Here is a 19,344-nt window from a genome sequence, read left to right on the forward strand (position 1 = left end):
CCCTGACATGGCAAACGATGTCTTCTCTGGCTATCTAAATTGCTGGGAAGAAGGTTGGTGCGGTGTGACAAGACATACAGTGGGGGACTGGAAATAGCAGAGATGGAAGGAAAACCGTATCAATTCATATATCAAAATATTAGTAGCCCACCACTTATTTAATGATTTATCTCTGTAATTTTCTTTTTTGGCGTCTGTGGAATACTTCAGTCTATAGGGCTCCTACATGTTCATGCACATACACTTCCTATCTTTGGTAATAAAGTCTGCTGGCAAATGCAAGTAACTAGATAGGTCCCACGAGTGGAATAACCAGTGAAAGGGGTGGATGTGGATGGCTTCTGGTAAAGCCAGAGGGTCTCTGGGGCTGTGTGAGGGAAACAAGGCTGCCGGGAGCAGTGCTTCACACTGTGTTCCCGAAAGTTCTGTCTCCCGTGGCTCTCTGCTTCAGAGAGCAAATTCTCTCTCAGCCACAGGAGGGCCCCACTCCCCTGAACTGCCCTTTTGACAGACTGGGAATTCAGAGGAAAAATGAGGAGCAGGTTCAGGAGCAAAATAACAATAATTTTGTTTGTTTTTGGCAATGGATGAATGGAACATTGGGCAGCCACCCAACATTTCCTCAAATTGGTGATGTCTGTGGGTGGCATTCGCAGAGTATTAGTTTGGCTACAGTTTGGACAAAAGCCCCTGGCTTTAGCCAGTCAACGAATACATGCATATAAAGTACCCTAACAACTGCCTGCTCCCACCCCAATTCACACTCCCACACTGCAGGGGTGGGGGCGGTACAGGGCATGTGGGGACACCAGCACAAGTGTGCCCTGCTCCTCTGTGACCAGGGGCACCATGGTCTTTCCAGGGGTGCCTCAGGGAGGGCTGTGCCTGTCACAGCAAACACAGGGGAGGCGGTTCCTCCCCAACCACTGGCTCTGGGGCACAGAGCTCCGGCCTTGGCCACCCCATCTCCTTACGGGAATGAATGTCACCCTATGAGGGGCCAGCTTCCTGCAGCCCATTTAGTATGGAGCAGCTGGCCAAACTGTGATCTCATTGTCGCTGGAAACCCACTTAAAATATTAACCGTGAAGATAAAGACGAATCATTCTTGTACCTCTGGGGCATATCTGAGTTTCCTTATCTCTCCTGTCAGCCCTGAAATGTTGCTGCTCCGCTGCCCTGTCTGAGACCTGGGTTTTGTGGTCCCGTTCATAAACAGTTAGGACAATCGTTCTTCAGGGTCCGAAGCTTCTGATGGGCCTATTTTCTGCAAAAACTGTCTACAGAATAACAAGGAGACTGATTTATTTTAAGCTAAAATGGATGGGAGGGCTCCAGGGTGTGGTAAAATTGCAGGATGGGGGCTGGAGGTTGGAAGAGGTGGGCAGAGTAGGTTACGTGGGACTCTCCTTCCCTCCAAGCCTCTGTGCAGCTAGGATGCAGCAAAAATGTTCTGGCGGCTGGTAGCCATGGCCGTAATCATCTCCAGAGTGGGTGATGCTGCTGAGGCCAAGAGGGAGAGCTGTTCCAGTGGGGGGCCCCTTTAACGGAGCTTTTACACAAATTGTACAGTCTGGCCACGGCTGCTGCTTACTGTTACCCAGGCTGGCTTAACTCTTCTCCATTCCACGGGGTGTGTGAGGAGAACCAGTTTCCCCATTAACTTGGGGTCTGCGTTTTATTGACTGGAAACACTGGGGATCCTGGTTCTGGGGCCATCTGTGACCTGTCGTGCTGTAATAACTTGGTTTCCCCCGTGTTCGGCTCCCTCTCCAAGTACTTAGTGTTAAATCATAGGGGGAGGAAGTGTGAGCAGAGGAAAAACAGCACTATTACATGACCCCCGATGAGACCGCTGTGATAGAATTAAAAGCTGCCGCCCTAGGACATTCTAACAGATGACATTGTGAGGTTGCCAAGGTAACCCACCAGGATACAGTTCCAGCATCTTTGGGGTTGACGCTGGGTAGGGGAGGTCAGTCAGAGGTGAGGGCCAGCTGCCCAGGGTCAATCCCCTGACTGGCCAGTCCATGACAGCCAAGTAGAAAATCAAGGTTGGCCAATGCTCAACACATGAACCCAATGCTGGCTCCTCGCTGGATATGTAACGAAGTGAAAGAGACTCAGAATACTACAATACTCCAGATAAGTGTTCAGTGTAGGTCACACAGAGCCTTAAAAGACCTAGATGCTAACAACTCATCCATTCATTCCATAAATGTTTATTGAACACCTACTGTGTACCAGGTAGGGAGTGTCAGAATTCCCAGGGGGAAAGGTTGAGCGTTCTAGAAAGCCCTAAAAAATGCAGACCCAAGCAGGGGGAAAAGGCATTTACGACAGTTACAGACCGTTAGTACTCAGAAAAATGTTGAGTGGAGGAAAATGGAAACAATCAGAATAATTTATTAACCCTAAGGACCTGGCGTTTAAAAAAAAAATTCTGTGCAAAATTTTACAGAGTTGAAATGGTTTGCTCCAAGGAAAAATCAACCCCTTGCCCCACCACAACCTTTTTTTTTTCTGCTTATCTTTTGAAAACTGCTTCGTGGTTTGTTTGTAACTGGTTAACACCTATAAATGTTATTATCTTTCTTCAATGCAGATGCCATGAAAAGATCAGAAAGATTTCTGACGGGCCTGCCTTGCAACACTGGAGGCTTTAGGAAGATTAAAGATTCCTCCCTCTGGCCTCAAAGGTGGGCGTTCCGAACCCCTGATAGTGCCACCGGACACACGTCCCCACACACTGCTATTTGAACCTGGACTTGGGCTGTCACCTGGTCTTATTTTCTCCTAGGTGGCGAGCCAAGGGAGGGCAGAGATCGGGAGAGTGCTGGTGGGTGGTGGTGACTGCTGCCAGCAAGAGGCGGGGTAGGAAGGGTAAGGGGCAAAAAGCAAGAACAAAAACCCAGATTCTGGGAGGGGGAAGGAAAGAGAACTGGGAAGAGTGTGGAAAAAGAAACACATGGAAGAAAACCTCTGAGAAGCAATGGTAACAAGAAGAATTTCTGAAATGCAAATAGCCCTTCATTACCCCCAGGGGAGGTGTTATTAGTACCAGAAGGACCTCCTTATAACACCTTTGGGGCTGAATCTAGCCTTCTGTGGACTGGACTGTGGACTCCCATGCCTAAGGCCCTCTCTTTGGGCAGAAAAGGCACTTAATTAGATTATGTCTGCTGTCTGTTCCAGTCCCCTTATAATAATAACAACAACGTTAATAGCTAAGTTATAGAATGCTTCCTAAACACTTTACATACAAAATCCAGGAGGAAGTGGTATTTGAGAAATGAGGAAACAAGCCCAGAGAAGTTAAGTCTCTTACCCAAGTCACACAGGGAGTAAGTAGGGAGGCCAGGAGGCCAACCCTGCATGTCTGACTCTAGCGTCCCAGCTCCTAACCCCCACACTGTAACTTTGCTTTGTTTAAATAGTTCCAAGAAGAAAGAAATTTTATAATGCACTCACTGCCCCACATCTTCACGTTACTAAAGTAGCCCTGGCACTTTATTTATATCATTTTCTCCTTGGGCAGCTTAGAAGTGCAGGGCAGGATGGTTCCCCAGATTTTCTCAAACCTTCTGGACACTCTAAATTGGTGGCATCGGGTGTGGCAAATAAACAGTGGCAATTATCCCTCTCCCTAAGCACTAACTCCCAAGGAATAAGTTAGGCAGCACCGGGGCCGGCAGGGATGGGCTCACCTGAGGAATGGGGAGGAGGAATGATGCTCAGTTAATGACTCTCCCACCTTCTGGCCATAGTACCTTGGTAGCAGTCACCCTCCAGAATCCCAGCTCAAAATTTGAGGGATCCCAGTACCCCACGTGTGCTCTCAACACACACACACACACACACACACACACACACACAGCCTTGGTTAGAAGTAGAGAGGTGAGTACGTGAGCTTGGGACCTCTGAGCCGAGGGCACCGAAGGGTTGATGGATGGGTAGCGTGTGCCGCACGCGAATTGTCCACCGAGTGGAGGCAGAGGCGCGGCACAGAGCATGCAGAGGGCGCGGGGAGGGCCGCTGTCCCCGCAGCGGCTGTTAGGGGCCGCACGGTTCCCCCCAAAGATGCAGCGCAGCATATTTTGCACATGAGTTCAGAGGAAGAGGAAGTGTAGCCGGCGGACGCGCGGCGGCGGCGGAGGCGGCAGCGGCGGCAGCGGGGGCCAGTCGGAACTAGAGCTGGAGCGCGCCAGGCGCAGCGCGCAGCGAGCGGGAGCGCGGCTGCGGAGGGCTCCGACGGACTCACCGATTGCAGGAGGGACGGACACACGAGAACGCCGCGCCGTCGCCACCCTCCTACCCCCGCCCCAACTGGTGCCCACGCCTTCTCCGCGCCGCCTCCTCTGCATGGCACAAACTTTCCTCCCGGGACGGAACGCACTGTCTCAGGGAGCCGGCACCCACACCTTCTCCTGAGCTAGTCCGGAACGGTAGGTAGGCGCGCGGCAGGACTTGGGGTGTACGTGGCCCCTCCGTTTGGCCCTTTGGATCAGGACCCCTGTGGACAGGAGGAACCCTGCGTGGCGCCTCCCTGCAGGTTGCGGGAGCTGGGGAGTGTTTCCCAGGCTCCCGGGCGAGAGCCCCTGCTCTCAACCTCTTTCCTCGCACCTCTGACCCGGTGTTGGATGGGGTCGGGCCCGATCCATGGGACACAGCAGTCTTGGGCCAACTTTTTCGAGAAAAAAAATCATCCCTGGCGCGCTCTGGGGTGAGGCACCCCAGAGCAGTCTGCTGGGGGTCCCAGGGCTTTGCCGGCTCGGGGTGGGGGCTGGGGTGGCGCCTAAGAAGGAAGCTGAGGGGAAGCTTCCAGGCTACAGGTGGGTCTAGGACACTGCTGTAGGGGGTCTTCTGTAAATATGAGGCGGGAGCTGGCGACAGAGTCCAGGAGGGCACAAGGGTGGGGTGGAGGCGGCTCTGGCTGCCCTTAATGCGTGCGCCCTAGGAGGTAGCTTTGCTTTCTGGGCAGGAATGATGGATGAGTGGGAGCAGACGTGCGGCACGTTCAGAGGAAGCGCTGCAGCCACTGGAGGCTCAGAGACTCCGGGCGCGGGGAGTCCCCGGCGCTGAAAACGGGCATTCCCCCTTTGTAAGGGGGTTTCTTCCCTAGTCCTAACCTACTTAACCTAGGCTCGAGAGACTGCAGTGTGGGTCTGGGTCAGTGTGGGGCGGTGGCGGCTTATATTTCAGGAAACCCAGCAGTCAGGTGTGCAAACCCTCCTCCCGAGCCCGGGGCTCTTGTCCTTCACCTAGAGTGTCGCTGTTTTTGGCAGCGAGAGCAGTGTGGAAGCCAAGGTGCTGGACCCAGGCGCGCTCCCTATTGCCTCCCTGTTGCACGCGCCGAGCTGCCTCCTGTGGTTGTGGGTAGTTCCCGGGGACGCTGGGGGTGTCAGTGAGTTTGTTATGGGGCTTATACACAAACAAACAAAAAGTATTTTTTCAAAAAGTCTGGCACAGATCCCTATATTTGAGTGGTTGCCCTGGTTTCCAGCAACAGTCTCTTCTTGTAATTGGTACAGCTGTTTTCAGATGCTGGGCTGGCAGTCAGACTAGGCGTCTTCCAGCCCCTGCCATTGTGTGTCATCTCAGGATAAGCAAGGCTCTGCCAGGAAGGAAGGCCGGCGAAATGTGAGCGACCTCTGGGCCTGTGGGTAGGGCTTGCTGTGCACCCCTCGTGCCCCTAGCCACCGGGATTCCTAATTTGTACCTCTCAACAGCTGAATTCCCTACTAAATTCAAGTGACCCCAGATGTCACCAAACCCCACAGAGGGATTAAGCAACAAGCTGTTTGGGGCTCTTGGTGCGTATGTGTGCTAACCTCAGTGAAATCACTTTAACCTCAGAGGAGCTCTGCATCCTCTTTTGCCTTCAGTGGGGTTTCTGGCCTGAGAACTGGGAAGTCATCCTCTGGCTGCATTTGTAAAACAGGTCGTTGGGTTGGTCTTTCTTTGTCTTTGGCTGCATGGACATGGGGCAAGTGGAAGTGGAGTGTTGTGCAGTGAGCTAATGGATTTGCTGCAGGAATTGAAAGACAACAAATTGGGGATACAAGTAAGCATGTCCTTTTTCTCCCTGTTGAGAAGGAATTTTTGGCTTACATTCAAATAATTGCTTTGTCTGTAGGGAAACAGGCAGAAAATCTTTGGCATGAGTGATGTGAGTTCCTGTAAAGCTACTCGTGTTCTTGCAATCTTCACTTTTCAGCAGAACCGAAATGATATGAGGCCACGGCTTGGTGGGCATGGTGCCTTGACAAATTTCTAATGTGGTGGGCTAAAGAATGGGCACCGTGACTCTTTGCCCTGTCCATCTCATTTTAGAATACATAGAAAAGTTGCAAAATCTGTGACCATCCAAATACCCACACCAAGAGCCTGTAATTTTGCTACGTTGGTTTAATTACACATCTCCCCATTGATTCATCCCTCTATCCATCGTTGGTCCCACTTACTGTTTTATTCATTTTAAAGTAAATTGCAGGCATTGAGACAGGTCACTCCTAAACATTTCAGCACCCATTTTATTTGTTAGAGTTTAATTGATGTTTATGACTTCCTTAAGGTAAGATTTATAGACACATAGTAAAGCGCACACATCTTAAGAGTGACATTTGCATAATGTTTTGACAGATGCATACACATGTATAACCCCAGTCTCTATCAATAAAGAGAATATTACCATCACCCCAGAAAGTTCCTTCATCTCCATTTCCAGTCGGTGCCCGCCCCCACCCCATCAGTGGCAGCCACTGCTCTGACTGTGTCTCACTCTAGCTTCCTTTAACCTGTTGTTGAACCTGATGTACATGGAATTCTTCCAGCATTGTGTGAAGCTTCTTTCACTCAGCATGTTTTTGAGATTCACCCACGCTGAATGTTCAGTCCTTTGGTCTTTTTAATTGCTGAGTTATGTCCACGTTATGCTTACGCCACAGTTTGTTTATATAGCCCTCTGTTGATGGACACGTGACTTATTCCCAGTTTTGGGGGGTATTGTGAATAAAGCTGCTATTAATGCTCACGTACAAGTCTTCCTAAGGATGTATGTTCTCATTTTGTCTGTGTAAATGTCTAGGAATTGCTGGGTCATAGAACCTTCTAAGAAACTGCCAGACCTTTTCCCATGTGCTTGTACCACTTAACATTCCTACCAGCAAAGAGTGCCAGTATGAGATTCCAGATATTACAACCGTATTTTCCTAACTCCAAGTCAAGAACATCGTTTGACTAGTATTCTTCTGGGGCCAGAAATCAGGACCAACAGAGACATCCTGGAACGTGTTTTCGTAGGCGGGGGACCTGCGAGAAACCCCCAACTCCGCCTGTACGTGGGTTTACACTTAAATCACTGCAGACGATCAGATGAATATTTTGTTTTTTAGAAATCTTCAGAAAAGGGAATTCCATAGGGGAATGTACACTTGGTTGTGGGAGAAGATCGACTGAGTGCATTCTACATGCATAAAAATAACCCCCAAGCCCCACAGAATTCCACTAAACTTCTGCCAAGAAGCTCCTGGGGAGTTTCCAGTGCATAGGTCTGGTTGACGTGAACTTGATGGAGAGTCCCGTTGCATTTCACCGGCTCGGGCAATTAGCTGTTGAAAGGGGTTGTGTTTGCTTTGTGAGGAAGATCAGATTTGGCTTTTTGAAGGCTCAGAGAGCAGCTTTCCTGTTAAAGTGATTTGGCCTGTCAGTGAAAACCTGTCGTAGACAACCTCCCTGATCGTCCCTGCTGGGAAAATGGGCTGGTTCCTCTCAATTGCCCTCATTCCTCAACCCCCCCTCTCTGTGGGCCAGCAGCTGAATCTGGGCTTGGCTGATCCAGGAAACATGAAGTGAGCCTCCCAGTCTGCGAGGAACCCCAGGATGAAATTGTTACCTCTCTCCAAGGTGTCTCAGTGGGGCCCAAGCTTTGTGGATGGTATAGAGTCTGGAGACCTTGCCCTCTGGGGACTGTTTTCATCCATAGCCTGGTATGTGCTTGCCAGAGAGTAGGGGCACAATAAACATTTGGCTGAACGATGCTCGTGACTCATGGTAGCCATCTAGGTGGTGACTTCTCTGGAGGTGGACGGAGACCTCTGAGTGCCGAGACGTCAGGGCCCCCGACGTATTTTATTAGAAGTCACTTTCTCAGAGCCCGAGAAACAGCTTCCGAGGGATTGGGTGGAGGAAAGCTTGGCCCACCGTAAATGTTCATTGTAGTAGCTCCATTCTTATTTTACTACAGATTTTGCTATTGTGATTAACAAAATAATAACTATAGCGGCCACTTGCCAAGTGCTTACTCTTTGCCAGGGACTATTAGGCCCTTTACCTGCCGTACTCTCTGAATTTAATCCTCATGGGAGACCAGCACTATTATTATCTGCTCTTCAGCCTTGAGGAAACTGAAGCTTAGCGAGGTTATGTAACTTGCCCCGAGTTCACATTTTCGTGTTTCCCAGACCGGGGAGAGACTGTGGCATTCTGGTTTTGCAAATGTGTATTCTGTCTACAAGCACAGATGTCCAAATACGTGAAGCCATAGTATAACAGGACTGTAAACTAGGCAGACAGAGCAGAGTCCCAAGCAATGATAACATTGAATCCACTGTCTTTAGTCTTTTTCCTTTGTGTTTTAAGCTTGCTGACTTTGGGGCAGCTGGGGCCTGTCAGGAGGCACTCATGTTGGTGACAATTTAAGATATTATTGGTTGATTACAATGGCAATTTTATTGTAGGAAATGAAAGACATTGCCAGCTGTTCGGTCTGCGTGTCTGTAGCTGAGCTGTCCAGTACAGTAGCCACTAGCTACCTGTGGCTATTTACATTTAAATGTAGATGAATGAAAAGGAAATAAAATTAAACATTTATTTCTGCAGTCTCGCTAGCCACCTTTCACGTGCTCAACGTGGGGTCATTGGCTGCTGAATTGGAGCACACACATAGACTGTTTTCATCATCGCTGGAAGTTTGTTTGCACTGCTACTCTGCAGTAAGCGTTTCTCTTTTTTTCTTTCCGAGTAAGAATTGACAACACACTTGGCTAAGGCTTCGGCTCTTTTTTTACTAACAGAGATAAATGTGGCCTGATTTTTCTTTTATGTTTACCTTTTAAAGGGTGTGTGTGTGTGATCTTTCCTCTCATTCGCATTCTGTTTTTGACATAAATTTGAGGGTTTTTTTTCCTCCTGAGCCCCCAAAAAGGGCTTTTGTTATTATCATTGCTATTTTACCAAGATGCTTTGTCTTAGAAGACCGGTCCAGCAGGCAAGCCATCGCCACTGCTCGAGCCCTGTTAATTCCTTGCTCTCCAAATAAGAATTCAGTTCAGCTTTTACATATGCATTTGTATGGCTTACTCCCTACCTGGACTGAATTCAGGAAGAAAAATCGCTCTCAGCGGGGCCAGAACCAAAGAGCTAGAAAAATCAGGTCGCATTCTACGCGTGATGGCTACCTGCCAAGACTGAGATGGAGGAGATGCCATTTGGTACTTAACCGCCTCACTTTGGGGTGTTGCTGGTCTGGCCTGTCCCTATGGTGTCGGGAGTCCCGCACGGGGCTGCCAGCTTCTGTGTCCGGCTGCACGGGCCAGTGGGGACGTGGCTTTCTCCTCTTCTGTGCTGTACGCTATTCCAGAATCAGGCTCCAAGGCAAGCGGATGCTAGCCCTCAGGTGGGGAGCACCTGGACCAGCCACAGGTGGGAAGTCAACATCAGCTGTGTTTTGCTCAGCTTGTTTGCTGCTGACCAGCTTTTCAGCTCCTCTGTAAAATGATATTAGATGTTTCCATGCTTTTTCAACCAGGAAGCCAGCTGCACTTCACGGACAGCTTTCTTTGGCTTTTCCAACTAAACTCACTGTTTCCCATTGGCAGGCAGGCCCTTTCACTCTCAGCGTGTGCTCTTTGTGTGTGTCCTAGGGTGTGTGTGTGTGCCCGTGCGTGCACGCGCGTGTGTGTGTTGAAACTCCCTGCCCTGCATTTCACTCTGAGGAAATCCTTTTTGAGGAACCACTCGAGTTTTATGGAATAACCCCCACATTCTTCAGATTTGGAGAAATTGTTGTAATGGGCATTATCCATGAAGTTGGGTGGAAGGAGATTTGGTGAATCACAGCCTCTGGGGAATAGAACTTGACCATGGTGTGGATCACCAGATTTTGGAAATATCAAGTACAAGGAATTGGACTGTTCATTTAAACACTTCGTTAACTTAGAGAAGTCTTTTTTGGATCTTTCTGGTGTTTTGAGACACCTTTCAGTGTGGTGTAATTGTGGGTATAGGCAGGTTAAAAGGGATCTTCATGGTAGATAACAAGTCATGCCAGCGACAGTTAATATAACATTTATATATAATATAATAATGCGTAATATAATATAATATATCATTCATCATATAATATATAATGTAATGATTAACATTTATATTGCTTTTTCTATGTGCCTGAGCTCTTCTAAGCCCTGCTATTACCTTATTCAGTCTTTATCCTGCTAGTAGATTCTGCAGTCATGCCCATTTTAAAGTTGAGAAAACTGAGGTTACGTTGCTTCCTCAAGGTAGAGGCACTGGGACTTGAGCCCAGGTGATGTGGCTCCAGAGGCTTTGTGCCCACGCCCTGTGCTCTACCGTTAAGAAGGTAAACTTGACAGTGACGGGCAAATCTTCCAAAGGTCCCTCTCCATCCTTCACCCGAGAGCATCCTTCCTACTGAGAGTGTGCCTGTGGGATAGGGCACTGGGTGTAGCTGCTGGTGGGGGTGAAGGAGATGCCACGGCTGCCTGGAGAAGTTTGCTGTCCATGGCATTGCAGCCCGGCCCCTCCGGCTGCCCACCCATACCTCCACCTGGATGGGGTTGACACACCCAAAGCAAACTTCTGTCTGTTTCTCCCACAGCCAGCCTGTCTTAGAAGGTGGCCACCCCAGCCTTCCTGTTGCTCAGCTCACAAACCCTGGAGGAGTCTGGGATGCCCTCTTTTGTTCTAATGCCCTATTTCCAGTCCACCAATAAATTCCACTTTTTGCCTTCAAAACATAGCCAGAATTTGCTGCTCACACCGCATCCTCATCTGGTCTCCCTCCCCATGACCAGCCATGGCCGGAGTGATCATGTCTTCCCCCCGCTGGAGACCCTCCAGGGGCTGCTGTCTCACTCAGGGCAAAGCCAAAAATTTTTTTTAAATATGCTTGATTGATTATGACATTGCAGTTATCCCAATTTCTCTCCTTTGTCCCCTACAAAGTTTTCACCAGGCACAGCACGGCCCACACAATCTGCTTCCCACACCTCTCGCTTCATGTGCTGCCTACGGCCGCCACTTCACCAGGCAGGTCCTGGAATGTTCCGGTCGGTTTGCACTTGCCGCCACCTTGCCTGCTACACCATCCCCCTTACTCCGTGGCTCCCTCTGTCAACTTCAGGATTTTGTCTAATGCCACCATCTGGATGAAGCCTTCCCTGATCACCCATTAAAGAAATGCATCGCCTTCCTTCATACTAGCTATCCCTCCTCCCTGCCTTATTTTTCTGTAGTTGAACTTCATTTCTTAGTTTTGTTTATTGTCTGTTCATCTGCTCTTGAAGGTAAGGTCCTTGAGGGCAGGGTTATTATTACTTTTTTCTCTTGTTTCCCTTGGTGTCCCCGGCATTTAAGAAAGGGCCTTGCATGCACTAAGTGCTCAGTAAAGGGGGGCGTGATGGATTTCCTGTGTCAGCGTGGCCAGGCTGGGGTACCTAGTTTTTGGTCAAACATCAGTGTAGGTGTTGCTGTGAGGTATTTTTTTTAGGTGTAATTAACATTTCAATCAGTAGACTGTGAGTAAAGTAAATTGCCCTCTAGAATCTGGGTGGGCCTCATCCAGTCACTTGAGGGATATGAGAAAAAACACTGAGGCCCCCTGAGGACGAAGGAATTCCGCCTCCAAACTGCCTTGGGACTCAGCTCTGCAGCTTCCGCTCTTCCCCGAGCCTGTGGCCTGCTGGCCTGTCCCACAGATTTCCAGCTTGACAGTCCCCGCAGTGACACGAGCCAGTTCCTGAAAACAGTTCTCCCCCGCCTTCTCTCTGTATGGTTTCTGTATATAGACACCCCCGTGACCCCACACACCCTGGCCTGTAGGCTTTGTGTTTCTGGAAAACCCTAATACAGAGGGTCAAGATGGAAAGGAAGAGAGTGCCAGGTGGTGGGGCCAGTGGAGGTACAGGAAGGGAGTGAAAGGGTGCCATGGGCTTAGTCCAGCCTGACTCCGCGGTGCAGAAAGGGGAGCAATGCGAGATGGGGCTGGGAAGGAGGGAGGTTGCGGTGAGGTTCAGGACTCCAGGCTGGCAGCAGATAGGACTTACGCTCTTTGAGCCGCTTGTGTGATGCAAACTTGTTAATCTGGCAGAAGCTGGTGGTAGGAGTCAGATGGATGAGGGTACAGGGGCAGCTGGATGTGAGGAAGGCCTCTGACAGTGCTGAAATGGCGGGCTGGCCCGAGAAGGAAGTGGCGGAATTGAAAAATGTCCACCAGCCCTTGGCACCTGGCCAGGTGAGCGTAAGGACAGGATGATGGCAGGAGCTGGCCGATCCCCTGCATTTTGAGCCTGGATATCATGAGGGCAGCGGTACGACCTGCAGAAACAAGAAACACGGGGGTAGGAACAGGCCTGTTGGGCAAAACGTCGAGTTCTCCTTGGGGCAGGCGTGTTCACCTGGAAGTGCCGGGAAAGTTCCAGGTGAATGTGTGGAAACAGGCGCTTGTGTGTGTCCACCTAGACTTGGAGGGAAGACGGGCTGGGGGAGAGACTGGCGTTCTCGCCTACAGCAGGAGAGTGAGGCTGGTGAGGAAGGCTCCGAGAGCTGTGGGGGAGCTGGGGCGGCCATGCCACTTCTCTGAGCACACACAGCAGCACCATGTATTGGAGGTTCCCAGACTCTGTACAAAGGCACCCCAAGGTGCTACAGGACACTCAGGGTGGGGACAGGGGCAGGGGATATTTTGCATTTCCGAGGGAAAGGCAGTGGTACGTGATGTGTCAGACCCCACACTCACTACTAGCTTGAGGTAGTTCACAGTCCCAACATGAGACAGCAGCACGTTCCTGTGGAGGACATCATGTCTCTGCAAAGCTGGATTTTGGGGGGTTGCTAAGACAGCCGTGGTGGACCAGGCAGTGGTGATTCCAAGGTTCAAGAAGTGGTTCGGTGCCCGGCGAAGGCACGCATCCCATGAGGGCATCGTCATGCTTACGTAAGAATGAGGGGAAAAGTTTCTTTCAACTTCTGGGCTCTTTTTTTTTTTTTTTTTTCAAAAGGCTACTAAGTTGTTTGGACATAATTATTAAGTTGTTTGGATGTGACTGCTTAATAAGTAGAACTGTAGATACTGTTTTTTTTTTTTTGTCTAGGGAGTGCTGTGAAAAATGTGCCAAGACACTATGGGTGCCTTTTATAGGTCTAGTGCCACCGGAGGGTCTTGGAACCTGCTCTTGTTCTGGGTGTGATACATGGACTGGAAGAGAGTCAGAGCCGGGACGGGAGGGTAGGGGAGCAAGGAAAGGTCAGAAGGGCTGCTCCGAAAGGTTGTATTTCTTGTGAAATGAAGTTGTGAAGCAAAGAATGGAAAAAGTAAGCATTTGTGAGATCCAGGTAGCAGATATGTAGATGTCTTGTTTTTATCTGTATCCATATGTTGTCAGTGGCTTATAATGAAAATAACATTAAAAGAGGAACAGAAGGAGGGCTGGAGAGAAAAATATAGGGGCGCACCTGTGTTTGGGAGGCAGCAGGGAGTCTGGGAAGGGAGCGTCTCAGCTACAGAGAGTCAGGAGTTGGGAAGGTAGGGAACCAAGGGGATCAGCAGGGCCACGTTCCTCTGGGCTGTGGTTCTCAGCCCTGGTTAAGAGGCTTACGAAAGATCCTGGGCCCCACTGAAGCCTGGGTGCTAGGAGATTGGAGAGGTTTAGGAGTGGGAAAAGACTGGATTTGCTCCTAGGGAGTTGGTTCTCCACTCTGGCTGCCAGTTAGAATCACGTAGGGGGCTTTAAGAAATACTGATGTGTGGTGCCCACCCCCAAATGCCTGGGCATCAGGATAGTAAAACAGCTCTCCAGATGATCCCATAGTGCAACCAAGATTGAGAACCATTGTCACGGCCCAGAGTTTCTCAAACGTGCCTGGGATTCTGACTTTTCTGAAGCACTTCTTGAAAAGTAGATTCTGACTCACAGGCCTGGGTGGGGCCTGAGTTCTGCATTTCTTGCAGGCTCCCAGGGATGGCAGTGCCACCCATCTGAGCACCACATTTTGAGTGGCAGGTTTTTAGTTGATCAGGGTTGTGACACAGACTAGGAGGATGCAGAAAGGTTGTCTGCAGAAGAAATCCGCTGGGATGTGGGCATGGGGTGGGGGCGGGGTGGTAAGCAAGTGTTTTCTTTTGATAATGTAAATACCCTTTGTATTCCTTATCTTTTTCTGTGCAACAAATTACTCCCAAACTTGGCAGCCGAAAACAATAATAAACATTTATTATCTCAGAGGGTTTCTGTGAGTTGGAAATCCAGAAGCAGCTTAGCTGGGTGGTTCTAACTCAGGGTCTCTCATGAGGTTGTGGTTGAGATGTCGGCTGGGCCCTGACCAGGTAGCTCAGTTAGTTTGAGCACAGACCTCATATGCCAACGCTGCAGGTTTGGCCCCGATCAGGGCACGTATGAGAGAGAATCAACCAATGAATGCATAAATAAGTGGAACAGCAAATGAGCATTTTCTCTCTCTCCCCCTTCCTCTCTCTTTCTCAAATCAATAAATAAAAATTAAAAAAATATATGGGTGGGCTGAAGGCTACTCTGGAGCTGAAGGATCTGCTTCCAGGTGGGTGCTGAGTTAGTACTGACTGTTGGGCTGAGGCTTCAGTTCCCCGCCCTGGGGACTTCTCCATAGAGTTAATAGGGCTGCTCTCTGAGCGATCCGAGAGAATGCCAAGTAGACCCCACGCGTCTCCTGTAGCCTAGCCTTGGCCATCACCCTCTTCCTTTCTGCAATATCCCACTGGCTATACAGACGTAAGCCCTATTCAGTGTGGCGGGAATCTCTCATCAGTACCAGGAGGATTGCTGAGGGCTGAGCTGCAATACCCTCTTCCTGTTTTCAACTAGGAAAATAATGCATGCACAACAGAAAACTTGAAAAATAGAGGAAACTGTAAAAAGAACGTCATCCACAATCTCGTGCACCAGAGGGAAGTTCTGTGAGCACTGTGGCCTGTGTCCTGCCGGTTAAAAAAAGAATGTGGATTTTTATATGGTTATACACCTAGACGTTTAAGAGTGGCCCCACACAACCACACGGTTTCAGAGAGGTAGTTAGTTCTTTTATTTGACATCAAATCAGGAGCACTTGCAATAAATTTTAGTTATCCTTGGGTTTTTGTCTGAGATTTTGCTTGACACCATCTGATCAGTTGACTGAGTTGTGAAGTTTTCACTTACGTTTCTGGGTTGAGAGTGACAACCCTATTCTGTAAAATACTATCTGTCTGGATCATCAGTTCTTACTTTGGGTGACTGGATGATGTACTAAACGCACTCCCGTCTTCAAAGACAGGAGTCGAGTGTAGAAATAAAAAATGAGTTCGCCAGCTCATCCAGCATCGTTGCCCATAATTGCCCTGTCTCTGCTTGCTTGTCATGAGCTGTTGGCAATTGTTAAAATTAGTTTTACAGTTTGCCTCGGATTAGCGGCAAGTGTGCTAAATGAGGGCTCACTCTTAATGAAACTAATTTGTATTTGAAAATATAACTACATTTATTGCCCCCATTATTTAAATGTGTGCACGCTCGTTGATAGGAAAAAAAATGAATCTTTAAACTCAGGTTTTTTTAAACCCTCGCTGAAAAATCATCTTTTAAGGAGGCGATCTTTTTTGAAGTGTTTGGGTTTTTTTTTTCCAGCGTTTTATGGGCATCTTGGGAAGCATTTCAGAAACAAATTAGAAATCCTTTTAAAATAAAAAAAAATTAAATTTCAACATTTAAAATGACACAGGACATCGTGCCCCATTGCCGATCAGCTTTCTCTGAGGCCAGTCTGTGGCGATGTGCCCTCTGTTTCTGTCACAGTAGTTCTCTCTGAACGCCCTGCACTCTGCCCAGATTTCCCGAACAGCCAGCCTCGCTGTTTTGTGTGCGTCTATCTGCTCGTTGCCTTTCTCCTCCTTCCACTTTGCATCTCCTTGAGGGCAGGGCCTGACCTTCCCCTTTTTGTATTTCCTAATTGAGCCCCTGACTCAAAGCAGACCTCACCAAATGCACGTTGAATGAATGACTGCATGAATTTGGAACACAAATTCCTCCCCTCATAGAGCTGAAAATTTTTGCATGAAGCTGGTCCATTACGTACCAAAGACATACCCCATTCTAGGTTTAATGCAAAAAGAACTGATTTTCCAGAATGTCACCATCTGAGGGGTCTTTGCTGCATGGTCATTTGCAACGTCCAATGTGCATCCTCTCATTGCAGTTGGGTCTCAGGACTTCCTGGTGATGACTTTATTTTCATCCCTAGTCAGCATCCAGTTCCTAATTACTTTCAGCCAATTTCTGCCAGATAACTCTAAGTATATATTTTTTAAGATTTATATATTTTATTAATGAAAGATTAACTTAAGTAATACAATTAAATTAATTAAATCAATTAAGCATTAAATAAAATTTTAATTAATTTAGATTTTATTTACTAGGTAGAAAAAGAGGGAGAGAAACATCAATGTACGATAGATACATTGATAGGTTGCCCCTCACATGCCCCCCAACCTGGGACCTGGCCTGCAACCCAGGCGTGTGCCCTGACCCAGAATTGATCTGGTGACCTTTTGGCTCACAGGCCGGCACTCAGTTCACTGAGTCACACCAGCCAGGGCCTAAGTATATTTGGCTCTTTTCCTACTGTCTTACCACAGGAATGGGAAAAGACCTCCTCTGGGTCCTCTGCCTTTCAAGACCTTGTGGATGGTTTTTCTTGGTACCTTGATGCTACCAAGGTACCACGCCATACACATGGCTCCAGGGATGTCCCCTGGGAAGGCAAAGAGATAAAAAGAAGGAAATCATTTGACAAATGATTGTCAAATAACCAAAGCTTATCCAACAGTCAACTCACACATAAAACGTATAACCTGATTTACAGTAGGTGTCAATGTGAAGTGACTATAGGAATTTGGAGGGGCAGAGTGGTAGGGGTTGGACGGGCCATGGAAAAGCACTGGGAACATTCCGTCATGCACAGGTGACTTTAGCATGTGTCCTTTACACAACAGACGACAACAACGAAAGGAGAAGTGACTGCGAGTGGCACTTCTGCTCACGTTTTCACTCAGTGAGCTGACGCCGCAGAGCGAACTGGAGGCGGAGGGGGCAGTCTGTTGGTCCCCAAGAGGGTCTCATCCCCCACCGTGCCTCCGGCGGGGTCAGCATCTGGCCACCCTGAGTGTGTAAAGGGACTTGTTCTTCATTGACAGGACCCTGCACGTACCCTACCGCCCCGCAATCCTGCTCCTAGGTGTCACCCTACAGAAAAAACTTAACGCCTCATAAAAACCTCTCCGTGGAGGTGTATAGCCACTCTATTCATCCACGCAAACTGGAAACAACCTAGATATCCTCCCAAGGGTGAACGGCTGAAACAGGGCCCCTCTCTGCAGGCCAGCCTCCCTGGGCGCTTGACCCAGCTGGCCGGGGTCATTTTGAGCAAACTTGGGGTGTGAGTTACAGATTGCATGATGAATCACCCTAAAACCTAGAGGCTTAAAACAGCAATACTGGTGTATTTTGCTCAGGAATCTTCCGTGTTGGCAGGTCTTGAAGGAAACAGCGTGTCTCTGCTCCGTGTGGTGTCAGTGGCTTAACTGAGGCAGAGGCTCTGCTCCCAAAGTGGCTCCCCGGCCAGGCAGCTGGCAAGTTGGTGCTGGCTCTCGGTTCCTCTCCACATGGGCCTCTCCTTGGGGCTGCTTGGGCTTCCTCGTGGCAGGGTGGCTAGGTTCCAAAAGTAGATGTCCCAAGACGCAGGCAGTGGGTGCTCCCAGTTCCTTAAGTCTCGGATCCAGAAACTGGCTCTGTCGTTCCGCCGTGCTCTAGTGGTCCAGCAGTCATGGAGCCCAGGCTCCGAGGGGGTGATGTAGACCCCATCTGGGTAATAGCAGTGTCAGAGGGCTTGGGGACCACATTTAAAAACCATCCTATTTATCATTTACCTTCTACCTGACTAGCTAGAGGCTTTGACCCCTGAGGAAGATGTGCCCGAATGTCGTCAACAGGAGGGAGTGTGTGACAGAAATCATCTTGCCTGCGTCAGGCAAGCCTGTTCCCTTCTCCCTTCCCACCTCTCAAAGGCCCAGACCCAGCTTTTGCCCCAAGCATCTTAGGAGATTCTCATGTGAGCATGATTTGGAAACCTCCCATAGTGAACAGTAAAGTTTATGAAACTCGACAATAATGTAAGGCGCTATGATACAGTGTCTTATTTTCTCTCTTTTTGTAAGCTACATTTTTGTGACTTGTTTCAGCACAGTAGTGACTGAATATAGTGACTATATTTTTGGACTGATGTAAAAGTCTTTTCTGTTTCGACAGGGGTGGGTGTTGGGTAGAAGAAGGAAATTAGGAACTAAAAGGAACACAGGAGGGTCTTGGACACAGAAGAGTGAGAGGTGCGAATGCACACTCAGGTTTTGGTGGCCAGCAACTTCTTTGCATGTCTCCTTTTCCAGAGAGATCAGTGCTGTAAGAGCAGTTGCTTAACCAGTGTTGCACATACTCCAAAGAAATGAGTCTCTAACATTTGAGATCCCACAGATTCACTGATACTACAGTTTTGTTACTGTTTGGTACTGTTTATCTTATCTCTGACTGATGGCATAAATGATTTGCCTAGAATTGCGTCATATCCTTGAAACAAGCACAGTGCCCTTTGGAGGGAACTTGGCAGAGACCTCAAGTTTGGGACAGTTTGATCGAAACCTTAACTCAAAGTTTCAAACTGGGAGAGTCTTTCTAATGTTCCTTGGCACCCCTCCGCCTCCACCTGCCCCAGCCTTGCCTGAATCTTTCTTACTCATGTGGGTAACCCTCTCCTCCTTTTTTTCTGCTGTCAGGGAACCAGTCCGAAATAGAAGAAATTACTGTTAATCAGACTAAAGTGTTAGTGGCTAACTGGAGCTTAGTTTGTTGCCCTTCTCATGGAAGTTTTTGTAGTTTCCAAAGAGATGCTGCAATAGAGTGAGTCTGGTTTCAAAGCAATGAATCTCTAATGCTAGGACTTCCCTAGCATTAGGGATAGCAAGAATGGGAGGATTTTTGAGGAAGAGGC

General features: G+C 48.7%; 1 protein-coding gene across 4 annotated transcripts in view; it reads left to right on the forward strand.

The window, feature by feature from the left end:
- The first annotated feature begins 4,169 nt into the window (after positions 1-4,169).
- RFTN1 (raftlin, lipid raft linker 1) overlaps positions 4,170-19,344 on the forward strand; it is a 186,516-nt gene continuing 171,341 nt past the window's right edge. For 2 of the 4 annotated variants that reach the window (XM_036030605.1, XM_036030607.1), the window contains exon 1: positions 4,170-4,445. The gene's annotated coding sequence lies outside the window, so the exon portion shown is untranslated. Of the gene's footprint in view, positions 4,446-5,735; positions 6,065-19,344 lie in introns of those variants that run through there. The other 2 variants (XM_028518801.2, XM_036030606.1) reach the window with 2 other exon arrangements.

Source organism: Phyllostomus discolor, chromosome 7, assembly GCF_004126475.2.
Source record: "Phyllostomus discolor isolate MPI-MPIP mPhyDis1 chromosome 7, mPhyDis1.pri.v3, whole genome shotgun sequence".
NCBI classification, from domain to species: Eukaryota; Metazoa; Chordata; class Mammalia; order Chiroptera; family Phyllostomidae; genus Phyllostomus; species Phyllostomus discolor.